The following is an 18,219-nucleotide window of genomic DNA, read 5'->3' as shown; positions in this document are numbered from 1 at the left end:
AGAAACTTTAACACAATAATGCCTTACTAAAAGAAAATTTCTAACCAAATCATTGCAATCATAATCCCTGTTATTGCAAACCCGCAAATATCCCTCATCTATGCAAATTCCAGAAGTAGAAATTACTTTAATTTCTCTACAGTACTTCAATATCGTTTTCCACAAGGCTGCACAAACGGTCTGATAAGTTTGTAATTAAGTGGTTGGTTGGTTTGGGTAGAGAATGCGTCCAACATTGTTCATACTTTGTATGTATATAAGGCCATATCTTTGATGTTCATATACAACATTTTTATAACGCTATCAATTACTCAATTTGTTTTCTTTATACATATGTACATATATATATGGATGTATGTATGTATGCATTTTTTCTTGTTTGCTTGGTGTGAGGAATTGCAAATTTATTATTGGTGTTGGTAATTTATTTGCTGTACCATTTCTCTACACTTTTTGTTGAGGAAACTGTTGGATTTTGTTCACCGTTTGCGTTTTTCCATTCTGACATGAAATCAAATGCCAAAAGTTTTAGTTTTCTCCCACTACGTCATGGCTAGTAGCATTTACCTTCCAATTCATCAGTCATGTTAAACAATAAAATAAAAATGGCAAAACAAGGAAATGGATGTGCAGTTGTTGCTCCTCCAGTCTTTATGTTTGAGGGAGATTGGGTAGTGTATAACTGCAGGATATACTCAAAAAATACAGTTGAAAGGACTCTTTATCACACACATCCGCATAGTATCACATGAGCTGTTAGCTAGTTGCCCGAATATTTTTGCACAGTACACTCTTGGAGATGAAATCAATATTTGCATATACTGGTACAAACAAATGCAGATGTATTTAAATTGCGTATTACTGTTTGTGCCATGCGATGTGCATTTATGAAAGATGTCCGAAGGGAGTGAGAAAGAGAGAGGGAAATATACAAGTAAAGATTTCGAAATATTACATGAAGTATTAGGATACCAATTACTTCATAGTTTTGACGTAAAAATAAAAAAATTGTATTTCAATATCGGTTAAAATTTCCTAAACATTAAAGAAGAAATTTTTTATAAAAAAATTAAATTATGCTAAGTGTATCTAAGCTGACTGTCCGTCTATCTAAAACTTAATAGCCAATAGAGATATATCCCTGGCCCTCTACACATTTGATCAAAATATTGATATCAGAAGCCTCTCCCAAGAAATCCATGGTACGACCAAAAGTGTCGAGATGCTACTGAAGCTAAGAATGCAGCATACAGAGCAACCCTGCAATCAGTAGCAACGCGCCAGATGGAGGAGAGGTATCGGGAGAATAGGAGAGAAGAGAAGCATCCATTCCACGGATCAAATAAGAAAATGGAAAGACGTTAGTGTGAGCGAATCGAGATGTACAGAAGTCAGCATAAAGTCCGGAAATTCTACCAAAGAATTAAACATCATACCGATGGCGTTTTTGCAGGCACATCCTCCTGCAGACACAAGGAAGGAAATCTGGTAATTGACACAGATAGCCACCGTAGCGCACAGGTTAACATGTCCGCCTATGACGCTAAATGGCTGGGTTCGAATCCTGGCAAGACCATCAGAAAACATTTTCAGCGGTGGTTTTCCCCTCCTAATGCTGGCAACATTTGTGAGGTACTATGCCTTGTAAAACTTTTATACAAAGAGGTGTCGAACTGCGGCACGCCGTTCGGACTCGGCTATAAAAAGGAAGCCCCTCATCATTGAGCTTAACCTTGAATCGTACTGCACTCATTGATATATGAGAAGTTAGCCCCTGTTCATTAGTGGAATGTTCATGGACAAATTTGTATTTTGACATAGATAACATATTGAGGATATGGGAAGAACATTTAATCCTACTGCTGGTGTACGACGATGACGGCGAAAAGGATTCCGCAGAACCTATCGCCTGATGATGGTATAGAATGTTTACTTCCTAGTCAGAATGAGGTCCAATCAGGAGCCAACGGGTTACCCGCTGAACTATTTAAGACTGGAGGCGAAACGCTGTTAAGGCGTATGCATCAGCTTGTCTGCGTAATCTGGCTAGAAGAACGCATACCCGATGATTGGATCCTCTGCATACTATGTCCCATACACAAGAAATGAGACAAAACGGAATGTGCCAACTGCAGAGGAATAAGTCAACGAATAGAAAATACTCTCGAGTGTACTGTGTGAAAGATTTTAGACAAGAAGACAGCCTCTTATACGAGATGCAGATGTGAATAGATATGTCACACTACTCACAAGAAAACGCATGCTACTCGCCTATGCCGACGACATTGATATCATAGGTAGGTCGCCGGAAGTAGTAACTGCTGCCTTTGAGACAATCGAAAGGGAATCAGTGAAAATGGGTCTGGCAGTAAATGTAGGTAAAACGAAATGGGTGGTATTAACTCTCAAAACGTCCTGTACAACCGATCAGATAAAGAAAATGGAGAAAGTTGGGAACCACAACTTTGAGATAGTCAGCAACTTTTATCTACCTCGGCACCGCCGTAAACGAAACTAATGACACCATTTTTGTAATGAAACGAAGAAAAATACTGTCATACAAATGCTACTTTGGATTAAGCTAGCAGTTTAGAAACAAGGCCACCTCTCGACGGACGAAGATTACACTATGCTAGGCACTGATACCAACAGTGCGGCACGGGTACTTTTGAAAGTAGACGAGGCAATGCTTAGAGTGTTTCAGACAAAGATCAGAGTGTTTCAGAGAAAGATCAATCAATCAAAATCAGCATCAAGCTCTTCTTCAGGTGTCGAAAAACGTTGACCCCTCATTTTATTTTTTACATACGGGATTAAAAATAAGTCATTCGGTGCCAAGTCAGGACTGTGCGGCAGATGTCTCATCAAATCGATGTTTTGAGTGCCCAAAAATACAGTTGTTTCGTATTTTGGAACATTTCTTGCAACCAATCGACACGAGCCTTTTTTGAATGATTGACGAATTGTGTGGGATGCAACGCAAACAAATTTTTTTGACGATCAAATGTTCATGCAATATTGAATGTATGCTGGTCCCACTTATGCCTAAGGTTATCTCAATCTCACGATAGGTCACATGACGATCTTGCAATATATTGGTCCATGATAGAGCTTCATCGCCAAAAATTCAATTAAGTTCATCGATGCACTGTTGTTGAGTTAATCCACATCAAAAGTTGCGAAAAAATAATTGCACAAAAATGTTCACTATTTAATTGCATTTTTTGAGCGAGATGAATCTTTTAAGTTATTGTAAACAACACAAATAGCTCTCGTTTGTCAAAACGTTCTGAGTACATATAATCTCAAAAATGTCAAGCTTTACGAGAGAGCTGTCAGTTGGCAAATTGCAATACAGGGGTTGTCCAAGCCCGAAATATAAAAGGCAACTCTCGTATAGATGTCCGCTTCACAGTCCACACCCTCTTACCTTTCATTTGAATCCCTTTTTGTCATGATTGGTTTAAACATTCGTTTGGTGGGGGCGTCTTTAGGAGTATTGAACGCCAAGCCTCTTCTGGAGGTAGAGAACAAATTTGAATGTCACACTCTACTCAAAAATGTCTATCATTGACCATCACATTGTCATGATGGGTCAATTAACCTATTTAGGGAGTTTTTAGCAGCAAAACCTGCATAGACACTGATTTCAATGTCATATTAGTAATCGACTCCCAAATACTTTTCAACTGAATCCGATATACCCCCAAGTGGGGGTTTTGGGGGTGAGGCGACCGCCCTTTACTTAGAATTCATGTCATATTCCTAATCTACTCCACCTATTTAGGAGTGCCATATTGACATGAATGTCCAATATGTCTGTTTGTGAGAGTTTTGGGCTTAGGGTGGCCCTTTAGGTACTTAGACCCCATTATATAACATCATATACTATAATACCTTTCATTGGATATCCACATTGTCTCGACCTTTCGACTTTTGATATTGGGTGGTGCTATTGAGGATATTTATGTCATGTTGTTTTGTTATAACTATCAATCCCCTGTTGTTGTAGCCACAATTGCATGTGGAGTTGGCGATCCTCGTCAAGCTCTTATAGGCGAGCAATCTTTTTTGGTCTATATGACCGATCGCAGTGAGAACATGATGACCATTGGTTATTTAAAGGCGCCAATATCTCGCTTTGTCGTATCGAGCATCATAGGCACTCTGTATTTAAGGAAGAGCCGGCGACTGCAGTTACAGCTGCTTCATATGGATCATTCCACTATCCGCAACCTTTGGGCGCGACCAGTAGCTCTCAGCTAAGCTTTTCGTGACAAAAAAGAACACCACACAGATTGGAGCTTAAAGTGTGATGCTCGTAGTTATCCCGTGCGTATTAATCCCCTAGGTTGAATAAGTTACAAATCGGTATATAATGTATCTTCCAATTTCATTGCTCCATTTCTTCCGAAGCAATTTTTCTTACAGTGGGAAAAACCCAAAGCATACATGCCTTTTTTTAACCCACTTTAATATTCTCCACGCTTGTTGTTCCTTTACATTCGTTACGTTATTTTTGTTTTCGGTACATTCATTTAACAAGAACAACACAAAGCATCAATGTTATCCTTTACATCAACAACGTTCTCGTTATCAGGGGAACTGTGCTAACATCTGTACAGAGTTGCTATTAAAATAAATGAATTTTTGTTGCGAAACTAAATAACAGCACAAAACTCAATGTCGTTCATATGATTGATAAATGAAATAACTATTGCATGAAGGTTTTTTTTTAAGTTTTGATTCCGGTTTGTTTTTCGTTGTTATTCTCTAAAAGAATTGGAAAAACTAGCAATGCAGCATATTTGAGTTTTCAAAAATTTATTACAAAGCAAAACAACAGAACAAAAGGGCATAAACAATGGCATATCATTGAAAATAAGGGCATTTCTATTTTTTTTTTTTGTTTTGTAAATTTGTGAATTTTGCTGGAATAATGAATATAGGGCATAGAGTTTTGTATTCAATTGATAAAATACATGAATTATTTCATTTAATTGAAATCTGTCATTTAATTTCTCTCCACAATTCATCATTCATTGTTTTGAAAATGCCAATTTAAATTTAAACTTAAACAAAAGATAACTCAAATAGAGACCACTCCTTCCTTTTTTATATTAGCTCATATCTGTCTTCTACATAAATGAAAATAAGTTTAAGAAATTCCCTTGTGGGTGTGTGAGTTTGTGTATGTGGGTGTATAAGTTTTCACATGTAATTGTGAGTTTTCAAAATAATTACTTTTCTGTGGTGCCTACTTTTCGGCACTTAATTTCAATCGAAATAACAATTTTTCCTCTGTGGCTTGCTTGCGAGATTGAAACCAATCGCACAACCACATACTCTCACACACCATCACATATAGGCCTCTCTCACATTATTTCATCTTCAAGGCTATGTTTGGTCCCACATGGCGGCTGGGGGAGGTAGTTCACTTGAAACTGTTGTTAAAGTAGAAATAATTTCATTAAATGTTAACTTGAATTGTTATATGATATTTGTAAAAGTTGATGTTCTATATATATGTATGTGTATGTGTATAGTTATATGTGAAGTGTATGTATGGTTGTGGTTGTCCATATGCCTATGGGTTTTTGTGTGGGTTGCGGTGTGCTACATCTGTCTTCAGGAACTGACTTTTTATGAGTGTGTGTGTGTGCAAGTTTCGCTGTGTGAACATGTGGGAGTACCAGCAAGTGAAGTTTAATACTAGCAGCTATGTTTTTGCTCCAAATACTATTTGTATTAAATTACAAAAAGCCAATAAAACCACACACAATAACAAGATTGCCTTCCTACCGCCCCTTATCGACGCCATCGTTGCCAGCATCCCAGCTTGAAGAGCTGGCTTTTCATATACGAAAACCTTCTACGTTCTGTTCGCCGCTTATTCCTGCCACTTAGTCGAGCTCATGATCGCCCCGCACCAATAATAATAATAAGTCAGTCCTCATATGGCAGTGTAGCAACACCGTGCTACTGCGAGTTAACAGCCTCAGGACCTATGAAAAGAACCCTGGTGTGGAAGAGCAAGCAAAGAATAAAATACACAAATCGCAGTGGATGGAGTTGATTTGGCTGAATGGCTGAATGGTTGGTTGGTGGTAGGGTGGCTAAATGACTGAATGGCTGGTCGCACCGTTATAGCCATGGTAATACAATAACAACTTGTTCAACAGGATTATTGCAGAAAATACAAACGCACACAAAAGGAAGTGGTTGATTGTAAATATCCATTGGTGTACATAACCTTACAATGGCCCCATAATACCCGCAACACAAACATCCCATATGTGGACATATGTGCGTTCGTTTGTTCGTTTATTCGTTTGTCCAACCAGTGTCCCCTCTTCTTCTCTTCGTTGCGTCCTTGGCCATTACAGATATTCATGCACATCATCATACACCATGCGATGTATCTGCAAATGTATACAAAAAAATTTTTTACTCTAAGACATTTACATACTTTTATACCCACCACCATAGAATGGGGGTATACTAATATAGTCATTACGTTTGTAACACCTCGAAATATTGATCTAGGACCCCATCGTCATGTGATTTTAAGTCGATCTAGCCATGTCCGTACATCTGTCCGTCCGTCCTTCCGTCTGTCTGTCGAAAGCACGCAAACTTTTGGATGAGAAAAGCTAGCCGCTTGAAATTTTGCACAAATACTTCTTATTAGTGTAGGTCGGTTGGGATTGTAAATGGGCCAAATCGGTCCATGTTTTGATATAGTTGCCATATAAACCGATCTTGGGTCTTGACTTCTTGAGCCTCTAGAGGGCGCAATTCTTATCCGATTTGACTGAAATTTTGCACCTGGTGTTTTGATATCACTTCCAACAACTGCGCTTAGTATGGTTCAAATCGGTCCATGTTTTGATATAGCTGCCACATAAACCGATCCTGTGTATTGACTTCTTGAGCCTCTAGAGGGCGCAATTATCGTTCGATATGACTGAAATTTTGTACGTAGTGTTTTGGTATCATTTCTAACAACTACAACTACTAAGTACGATTCAAATCGGTTCATAATATGGTATAGCTGCCATATAAACCGATCTTGAATCTTGACTTCTTGAGCCTCTAGAAGGCGCAATTCTCATCCGATTTGGCTGAAGTTTTGCATGAGGTGTTTTGTGATGACTTCCAATAACTGTGCTAAGTATGGAGCAAATCGGTACATAAACTCATATAGCGGCCATATAAATCGATCTGGGATCTTGACTTCTTGAGCCTCTAGAGGGCGCTATTCTCATACAATTTTGCTTCTTGAGCCCCTACAAGGCGCAATTCATACCCGGGTGAACTGAAATATTACACAATAACTTCTACTATGTTCAGCACTCATTAAAGGACTATAACTTGATATAGCACCAATAGCATAACAGTTCTTATTCAATATTCTTTGTTTGCCTAAAAAGAGATACCACGCATAGAACTCGTCAAATGCGATCCATGGTGGGGGGTATATAAGATTCGGCCCGGCCGAACTTAGCACGCTTTTACTTGTTTTTATTCACATATGAGGGGTATACAAGGGTATACAAGTTTTAGTAAGAGTCGCTCTAGGTGATAAACAATTTTGAAACAAAATTTTTTTTCAAAAAAGGTCTTCAAGAGTTTTTGACCAGGATCATAATCAACAGACTATGCTCAGAATGGTTTCTGTATTTCCCTAAGTTGCAGTCAACATCCTACTTTGCCAATCAATTTATTAATACTTATTTCCTTTCTTAAATCGCTACCTTAGGTGCTATTTTATTTGATTTCTTTGCCAACTTTTGATTGCTTTCCAGCAAATGTTATGAACCATTCTATTTTGTTTTTAAATGTGTATATTTCTAGTGTGTGTGTTGGTAATATTTAAAATTTTCATGAGTACGCTGATAAAATTTAATGACTCAATAAAAGTCTCTCTTTATGTGGCAATGACTTTCTCTCCATAAAGAAATGTGTAAACCCGTCATGTCTTTCTTATTCTTATTGAATTAAACAAAAAAGGCAAAGAGCCATAGCCATAGTCATAGAGACAAAAAGTTTTTATGTGAAAAGCATTCACTATTAATAAATGATTATCGTAAAAATACTATTTTGCAAATGCTATAGAAAAACATTATGCACGAATTTATTGTAATTTAGAAATGCAAAAATAAAAGTAAAAATTATAATGATAGATTAAGACTTGAAAACAAATACATAATATTGATAGCTGTAATGAATTTCTTGAATTAAATAAATTTCAACGAATAATTAAAGTATCAAAATGTAATCATGATGGAGTTTCGACACAATTGATTCGGACGGGCTGAACCTACCACCATGGATTGTGCTAAAAATGTATACAAACTAAATTTAGGGCATAATTTTATTCTACATACCAAACTTCTTTCAAACCAGCAAAAATTAAAGCTTCAAGGAACCGAACAACGATAATCGAGAGAGCGGTTGTACGATCCAAACCATTCCATCAGGTTATGGACTGATTTGGACCATACTACGCACAGTTGTTAAAAGTCATAACAGAACACTACGTGCAAAATTTCAGTCCAATCGGACAAAAATTGTGGCTTCCAGGGACTCAAGTAGTTAAATCGGGAGATCGGTTTATATGGGAGCTATATCAGGTTATATACCGATTTGGACCATACATGGCACAGATGTTGAAAGACAGAACATTACCTGCAAAATTAAAATCGGACTAAAATTGCGGCTTTTAAGGCTCGAGAAGTCTATTCGGGAGATCGGTTTCTATGGCAGCTTTATTAGGTTATGAACCGATTTCAACCATACTTGGCACAATTGTTAAAAATCATACCCAAACACCATCTGCAAAATTTCAGCCCTCGATTTTTTTTGATTCAAATGCAAACCGTTTTTTGACCGACAAAGAGCACAATTCAATCCAAAAGGTGGTCATATCGAGCAAAAAATGGGGTCGTTTCAATTTTGGAGCATTTCGTATCAGCCAGCCTGTATATAGGAAAATATGAAAATGTGGACCGATTTACGATTTTTTTCGCGTAACTGCTCATATGTTAAAGCATATATATGGCGGGTTTTGAGGCAGGCGTAAAGTTTTTAGTGATAGTCTTATAAGTACAGCCCATCTGTTTAGCCAGCCCGCGTTCTGTTTATTGCCCGTTTAATTCTAATACTTCCAAAGTTAATTTTTGTAAAAGTTAAAGGGCCTACTGAAATGCACAGGTTCATTTAAATGCACAGGTTCTAATATTTAAATTTTTTTCTTCAAAATGGTAATTTCTGCAAAAATGTCGGTTTTGCATAAATTTCCTATTGTTTATTTACTGCAGCTATTTACGTTGCTCACCGACTTTCCACCATTTTCCATATAAATGTAATTACTTAGATCAATTGTTATCTCTCCTTAAAGTGATTGCCTTCAAATCATTTGAATAATTAAACCATATTAAATTAACTGGAATTACTTGCAAGAAACCCGAGAAACAAAGGAGTTTTGTTTTCATTTCTTATCATACACTGAATGCAAGTTTTGTGGATGTATGCATATTTCATGCGTCATGCCTGCAGTAATATTGACACCCACCCACCCGCACCTGAACCCACACGTTACGCCTCAAAGTATGCATTAGTTCTTTGTTAGCTTAATCATAATTGCATATAATCTGATTATGGCCTAAGTGTTACCTTCATTTCATAAACAGACAATGAAACTCATGCATCATACTTCAATGACACCCAAATATACGTATTCGTACACACATATACATCTTCACACTTCTTGCTACACTAATTGTGGCAAGGATATTGTATATAGCTATAGAATTAATCCTACTGTATTAAACACTAACTACGTTTAATGTCTTTGAGAAGCAGCCAAGACAGAGTAAGTGAAAGACAGCGGCATGGAGGAAGTGGGAGGCAGAGACGTATGGACTTACTCGCTTGTTGTCAAGATATTTTGGTGATAAACAGCCAGTCAACCAGACACTCAACCTGAGTGCATGAGACTTATGGCGAGCCTTAAAGCATGCTATATTTTTATATAAGTTATAGTGTTTGGGTCGTAAACACAGCAAAGCATTTTCTGATGCTTCTCCTTTACTCTTCTTTTCAAATTTCATTGCTTGCTGTTTGGTATTCCCATGATTGTCGGCGTATATTGTTTATTTGTATGTTTGTGCATGTGTGTGTGTGGGTTTGTATGATTTCATATCTTCATAACCGTTAAATTGTATAAGTGGGCATGTGTGGCTGAAATTTATGTAGAGTTCTTATAAATATGCAAAGAATGTTATCGATGCTGCAGCCAATGTTGTGCTGTGCTGTCATTGCTACTGCCAATGCCTGTCGGTCGTCGCAGGTGAAAACGCTTACTTTCAGGCATATCATCCTTATTTGCTTGGCTGAAATATATCACAGCATACTTTTAGGCATTTGTTATTGTTTATTTCGTTTAAGGACGCGTAATAAAAATCACTCACAGAGACCCTCCAAACAGGGATGCTCATATTTTTTCTTTGGTTATAAATCTGGTTTTTTTGTGGTTTGTGGTATTTAAAGCATGAGAAATTAAACTTCCCCCACGCCCCTTGACGAACAAAGAGGGATATGTTCACCAAGGTTATTCTTTGGCAAAATTAATGTACATAACATTTTGTCTTAATGCGATTCGCGAGCTACATAATACAGATAGAATTTTGGATTTATTCTTAAGAGGAGGTTAATAAGTGCAACGTGTACATGTTAATGAAGAATTTGAAGAAACAGCTTCCTAAAAAACTCGTACAAAATTTTAGAGTATGTTAATTTGTCTCTTTATGTACATTAATTTGAGCTAAATTTCAGCTGTTTTGGTTGCGAGCTCGGAATAACAGAGCAAGGGTTCGATTCCTAACAAAGGCTTTGATCTGTCACTACTATAGACAAAAACAGTCTTTGAGCCTCATCTCAGGCTGCCACTATACCTAACCTAACCCACCAAATAAGGCCAACGTGAGGTAAAGGTTAGTTGCTGAACCTGAATACAAAACAGAACTGCTAAAAATTACGCAATCCCATTGCAGCCGGGTGTACGTAGCGGATTGACCCGATAGATTCCTTCATCTGCAAGGTCTGCCGCCTTAGTGTACAACTACAACAACAACTAAAAATTAAAATTGTGTCTTTGATCGAATGATTTTGGTAATGGTTTGAAGAGATTTTACTCAGCAAAAAATAGCTTACAGAGAACGGTTTGTTAGCATTTAGTGGTTGAGATTTCACATAGTCTTTGTGTTAATGATTTTCACTATATATGTGCTACTAAAAACAGGCTGTAAAACTACAGGCCGGTCAAATGGACTGAGGATGATGATGATGACCTTATCAGTCATCGCGACGCGTTCACCAGGGGTGTGATATTTTTCCACATTTGTCTGAGAAACTGACAATTTCTTTTCTTCACAACTCATTTTAAAAACAATGGTTCCTTTGTGTGTTACATTCGCTTGGTCATTAAGCTGGACTCACAGAAGATTGACATGGCCAGCTGACAAAGCCTAAACGAATAAAAAGATATCAATATTCAATCCGTAGGGCCTTTCTGATTCTTTAACTTAGGTACAATATTTTTCCCAAAGACAATCACTTACCTTCAACAATATTACGGCCTTGATTAAACTATGACACAAGTTTAGAAACTTATTATACTACAATTTATGATAAAAATTTCTTAATGTGAGTAAAAAATCTTACACCAAAGGAAATGTTTTCCTAAAAATTAGAGATTTTTTAATTTTAGTTTAACTAATCTTCGGAATGTGCATATCTCCAACGTACTTGTGTATCGTAAAAGGAAAATTAATCTATTAAATCTTTTGCATATAAAAAAGCCAAAGGAAAAGAATAATGAACAGGAAACAAATTTAAGGGAATCTCTCTTCACTTTCTACTATATACTTTTTATTTTTCAATTGCCATTCAGTGTGTTCGGTAAAATCTATATCTACTATTTGAAAGCATTTGTCGAATCAATTTCATAAAACAATAATCCCAAACCAATTTAGGAACTGTATCGAAATGACACATATTCCCGGTGATGCTGCTGATGAAATAAGACAATGACAGCAATAGGGAGAACAATCGAAAGCAATTCAATCAAAAGTCAACATCTGCTGTAGTGAAAATAAAATTGAAAATGTTCTGTACAAGATAACCAGCAACAAAAAGAAGAGGTAGTCTTAGGGGAGGAGCATGCCAAACTCCACACCAGCTGAGAAAAAACTTTTTTTTTCAGCAAAAGGAAATAATCTAAAGAAGAAATATTTCAAATAACCATCTTTTTAGCTGATAATCAATTATGTGACAATAAGAAAAGTCCTACCTGTTCTACCGCATAGAACAAAACAGTCATACAATAAACCTCTTAAATATTATCCTAAATCTATTGGAAAAGTTTTAATCAACTGATGAATTTGCAAATCTTTTCCACAACTTACAGCATCATGAAGAAAAAGTAGAAGAAGATTAAAACTTTGCCCAGAATTATTTTATTTTTGCGTTATTACTTCCTGCTTTCATTCAGCCTCTTGCATTGATGATGATTTTGCCCATTTGTGTCTAAATCGGCTACTCCCCTCCAACTCGTTTGGGGTATTTATTTAGTTGGGCTGTTGAAAATCTGAAAGATTTTTTTGTTTACTCTAGCAAAAGTATAATACACAACAATGAGCACGCACCAAAAATGTCATGGCTTTGTCCTTTGCTCCTTGTGTTGTTGTTGTTGCTGTTGGAGTTTTGTTGGCAAAAACCAATTCAATGGGGGATACAAAAGTTAATTGAATTTTAAATAAGGTTTAAAGCAACCTGAAGCACAGTTTGATGGCTACGCACTAAAGAAATTGTCCAAATGTTCGAGTGAAGTTGTTGAGAAAGAAAATATTGTAACATTCAGTCAGGTGAAGCATAGTTAAAGCATACTTATAGGGGCTGTTTTGTCAACGAAAGTTAAACATCATTTTAGGATTGAGTTTTGGCAAAGATTAAATATTTTGTAGATAAGGTGGAAAAGGATTGTTTACCTTTTTAACATTTGGCAAATATTATGTATTGAAAGAACGATATTAAAAAGAAACAGGCTGACCCCAAGGTATTTCAAAAAAAAAGAAGTATGAGTTTATTGCTTCAATTACAACGTTCTGTTTAAACTTTTCTCCGTAACCAAATTTCGCTTTAAAACTCATCAATGTTATTCGCCCCATCTTTAATTTCAGCATGAATCAATTGTGCCCAAGAATAACACCCACATCCATTAAAACTTTATTTTTTGCTTTTCTAAGTAATATCCGCAAAATCATAAAGTATGGTTTATTTATTGTTTTTCTCGGTCTGTATTTATTTAACACTATGCTAGAATAGCAAAAAAGAATTGGAAATTTTAAATCGAATCGAAAGCAAGAAATCGCACTCACCACGAATTTCATTATGCGCATACATAAATAAATATATAAAATGCCCAACAACACCACATGGTTCTTGGGCTCAATGCAGCAGACTGGATTTGGGTAAATGTTGCCTAAATATATGCCATACTTGACTTAAAGTAAATGTTGCCCAAGAGTATGCTGTACTCGACTTAAAGTAAATGCTGCCTAAAAGCATGATGTTATACTTTTGATATCAATTTTCCGCTTAATGCCAGCCAGTGTCTGCTGTATGTGATCTGTACTAGCAAAAGTGTAAGGAAAAGTGTTTACGTGTGTGTATGTGTGTGCGTTTGCCTGAATTTTGTAATCCAAGGACCTTGGCTGTTTGTCTAGATTCATGTTACCTCCAATCCGTTCTCTCCGCATCACAAAGCTTTCATTCACACTAACCTTATTGTTCTGGGCTTTTTATTTTGTGCATTATACGGTTCTCTAGTCCCATTCATTTTCACACTTACATATTCTCCATCTTGTCACCTACTCTGCTCGCCCCCTCCATTCGTCTAACGTTCTCTATTTCTCTTTCATACACTCTGTGGCATTTTTAGCAAACGTGGAAAAGCATTGTAGAGCATAGAACAAAGCCGACATTTTGTTGTGCCGTAACAAACTTTTAATCTTAAGTCGTTCAGAGCTTTCTTTGGGATTGTTGTCTTTTTTCGTTTGGCTCCCTTCTTCGTGTTAAGTTAATGCCAGAAGTTTATTTGTTCACACGGAAGGATGGTAGGTACATTGTACATATGTACGTATGTATGGATGTGTAGGATAATGGCTGAGTGTAACATTTAAATGGGCAAATAGGTCGTCTCATTAATTTTTTTTAAGATTTGCTATACGAGATATTATACCTGAAATCTTTAAAACTAAATTGGATTTCCAGGCCCTGAGTAAAGGTCAGTTTTAAATCAAATTTAAGCAACTCTCAGAAAAACAAAGAAAAGTTTTTGAGATAATGAAGTAAACTTAATTTTCAATAAACACCTTCATGTCAAGCAACAAAAATCTTTTTGAAGGATGGATGTTTACGACAAGTTGACAGCAAAATCTCATTATTGATAAGGGCCAATCAGAGGTTAGCCATCTTAAAAAGTGGCCGATGACCGAAGGAAAAAATTGCTAAAAGAAATGTTACCAGATTACATTTTAAGTGAGCACGTCAACAGCAATGCGACCATCAAATTTTTGCACCTCACATCGAAAAAAGGTCTTGCAAGTGAATTGAAATACAAAGACAGCAAATAAACCCAGTGTTGGGTGCCTGATTGGTTGCGAACTGACATTTTAAAGTCTTTCAAAATATCTATTGCAAACTTAGAGTACGTTAAGGGAAACGTGATTTTAGTGAAGGAACTCAGCAGTAGACGATAAAATATCGAAACAAAAATGTCGAAACATAGATTTTCTATTCTCGATAATGAAGGTACATTTAAGCAGTGTAATCGAAATTAAAACAGGAGACAATAAGCCATGTTCACACATGGCTCGCTTAGCTATAGGAAAAGACGGCATTTACGGCCGGTGTCATAGATAATACTTCCCACTTCGTAGGAATAATATAAAGACATTTTATTTCTTTAATACGTTAAATCCTTTATTCTGTCGTTTAAGTCATATGAGAACGTACATCGATAAAGCGTCCCATTAACCAGAGGTCATGTGGGTTTACCAACCCGTGATCCTTTCATTAAGGCCTAAACAGAATGAGCAACGGAACGCATGTTGGGATTCTTCGGCAAGCAAAACCAAGGTTAGGTCGCAGAGCAGTGGGAGGTCTCCCACAGAGAGGAGAAGGAGTGAGGAACTCTCCTTATGGTTAGCATTAATCAAATCTCCGTAACAAGTTTGGCTAAGACTGAGGGCATAGTGCACTACGGGACCAAGGCTGGCTTTTTCAAGATTAGAAAGACTAAGATAGACAAAAATCCTCATATTGAGACATCAGACCGTGCGGTGGCAAGTGACTCAAAACCGCGTAACGAACAGGGACCCGACAATGGAACCATAACCGATGTTATCATGATTCGGAAGACTCACCTAATACGGAAACATTAGGCATTGCAGTGACAGGAAAGTTAGTGCAGCCTAAAGAACAGGGAACAGACGATGAGACCATCATCCACTCCTAAGAAGCCCAATTACTCAAGATTTGGAAGATTAGAATAGGCAAAGATCTTAATATTAGATCATCAAGCAATGCAGGGACTGAAAACTCAATACAGCCTAACGAAAAGGGACACGACGTTGGAACCATAACCGACGTGATCAAGATTCGGAAAACTAGGATAAGCAAAGAACCTAACACTGAAACATCAGACAGTGACAGAAAAGTCAGTGCAGCCACATTTCGTGAGTAGTACCAACACTAAAGAGCGAGGCCAAGCCCTGGCAAAATGCAAATTTTGCCCATGAACATTCCACTAAGGAACAGGGGCAAACTTCTCACATATCAATGAGTGCAGTCCGATTCAAGTTTAAGCTCAATTAACAGGGGCCTCGCTTTTATAGGCCAGTCCGAACGGCGTGCCGCAGTGCGACACCTCTTTGGAGAGAAGTTTTACATAGCATAGTCCCTCACAAATGTTGCCATCATTAGGAGGAAAAAACCACCGCTGAAAAATTTTTTTCTGATAGTCTCGCCAGGATTCGAACCCAGGCGTTTAGCGTCATAGGCGGACATGCTAACATCTGCGCTAGGGTCAAGCCCTGGCAGAGTTCTTGAATACTAACGACCTAATAACACTTGAAATTGGTAACACCGCTACCTTTGTTAATAGTATTAGGGAGGAGGTTTAATATGTGACAATATGTTCGGAAAATCTAATCGATAAGGTTCAGAATTGGAGGGTCTCCATGAAACTCTCTTTCTCTGTTCATCACTACATTAGGTTTAGAATTGCACGGCTAGCGCCGAATCCGATAAGCTTCCGGAATAAGTTGAAAACAAACTGAACAAAATTCGGAAAACTACTTAGAAAAAGATTTGGGCAAGATAATTTATATTGTCCAAGCATAGAAGACAATGTCAACAGGATTACGACTGCACTGGTGGGATCTTTGGAAGATAGTTGTCCTCTTCGGGAAAGGAAATCCGCATAAGAAAATCCCCGGATGACCGGGGAGATTCGCAATATTTGGGAAAAGGTCCGACGTAATGAAGCCACCAAAATGAAAAAGTTTCTCTCAAAAATCCATGTCCAAGGCCTACAGACCTATAAGGCTCACGTTCTTTCTACTCAAAACTATGTAAGGTATTGTGGACATGATAAAGAGAAGAACATCCAGCGAACTGGTCGAATTCAAATACCATGCCTATGTCAGGGAAAGGTCGGTAGAGACTGCTCTGAACAAGGTTGAGCATAAAATGGAAGAATCCTTCGATGCCAAAACGTACACACTGGCGGTATAAATTGACATCGAGAGGCCTTTGATCCTGATTCAATCCACAGACCCGGTCCTTAGAGACTGGATAAATTATATGCTAAGGAACGAGTGGATAAATTGTGTGTCCCATGACATAAATATAAGGAAGAAAGTGGCACAAGGCACGCCACAGGGGGGCATTTTATTACCTGCTACGGATACTGACTGAGGAGGAAAGGGATTTGAACCCGTTTGCTACGCAGACGATGTTATAATACTTTTAAGAGAAAAAGATCGGAACCAGCTATGCAGAAGGGCCGAAAGCGTCTTGTAGATGGCACATGACTGGGCTAAACCTAGGAACGACCTTGTCAGATATCGAACGATTTCGATTCGGAGCAACTGGGAATTAGAAAGCAGACGAATTGGCTGTGAAGACCAGAGGACTGTCGAATTTAGGGCTTGGGCCACGAACGCGCATTTAGCACTGAGGAACAGCAAAACTGTCAGTAGGACGGTGAAAATCCTATGGGAAGAATCAGATCGTGAGAAAACGAGGTTATTTTACAGAAAGGAAGTAAGAAGGAGGTCAGTATAGCTTTCGATATCATAACGGGACCCATAGAACTACGAGCTCACTTTTACAAAATCGAGATGTATGTCCATAGTGACATTAATATCCGCACCCTCTATTCGACCTAACCCAACCTCTGATATGTCACATCTATGACATATAGAATTGTGTGTCGTGTTATACAAATAAAACTGCAAATGCAAATTTTGCCCATGAACATTCCACTGAGGAACAGGGGCAAACTTCTCACATATCAATGAGTGCAGTCCGATTCAAGTTTTAAGCTCAATGATAAGGGGCCTCCTTTTTATAGCAGAGTCCGAACGGCGTGCCGCAGTACGACACCTCTTTGGTGAGAAGTTTAACACGGCATAGTACCTCACAAATGTTGCCAGCATTAGGAGAGGAAAACCACCGCCGAAAAAATTTTCTGATTAGGCTGTTACTAAGCAGGTTGAATCAACTTCCTAACCGATACCGGATGCAGTTGGACCCCAACATTGGAACTGCAAATTAGCACACGTTGTAATCTATTTACACATGCATAAATTTTCTCACAAATGTCGTTCAAAAATCCATTACATTTAATTTAATTCAATTCAAAATCAATAGATTTTTGCGGCTAAAGTATTTGTAACAGCTTTATGTTTTTATTGTTTTTGTTTTGCAACTAGAGCAACAGTTTTATACCATAATAGACAAATGTTTTTCTATTATTTTTCCATTTTTTTCGCTTCAATACGAAGCTATAAAATATTGGCAAACCAAACAAAAATCTATAAATTCGAGAGCATTTTGCAAGTAATGAATCCAATTTGTGGTCTTAAA

The 18,219-nt window shown here is 37.5% G+C and overlaps 1 protein-coding gene across 2 annotated transcripts in view; it reads left to right on the top strand.

Moving 5' to 3' along the window:
• The window catches only part of LOC106092100 (1-phosphatidylinositol 4,5-bisphosphate phosphodiesterase), a 119,842-nt gene that overhangs the window by 66,879 nt on the left and 34,744 nt on the right, over positions 1 to 18,219 (top strand). The gene's annotated exons all lie outside the window — the stretch shown is intronic.

This window comes from Stomoxys calcitrans, chromosome 4 (genome assembly GCF_963082655.1).
Source record: "Stomoxys calcitrans chromosome 4, idStoCalc2.1, whole genome shotgun sequence".
In the NCBI taxonomy this organism is placed as follows: Eukaryota; Metazoa; Arthropoda; class Insecta; order Diptera; family Muscidae; genus Stomoxys; species Stomoxys calcitrans.
Note: the sequence above shows the minus strand (reverse complement) of the source record. Positions and strands in the feature narration are given on the sequence as shown.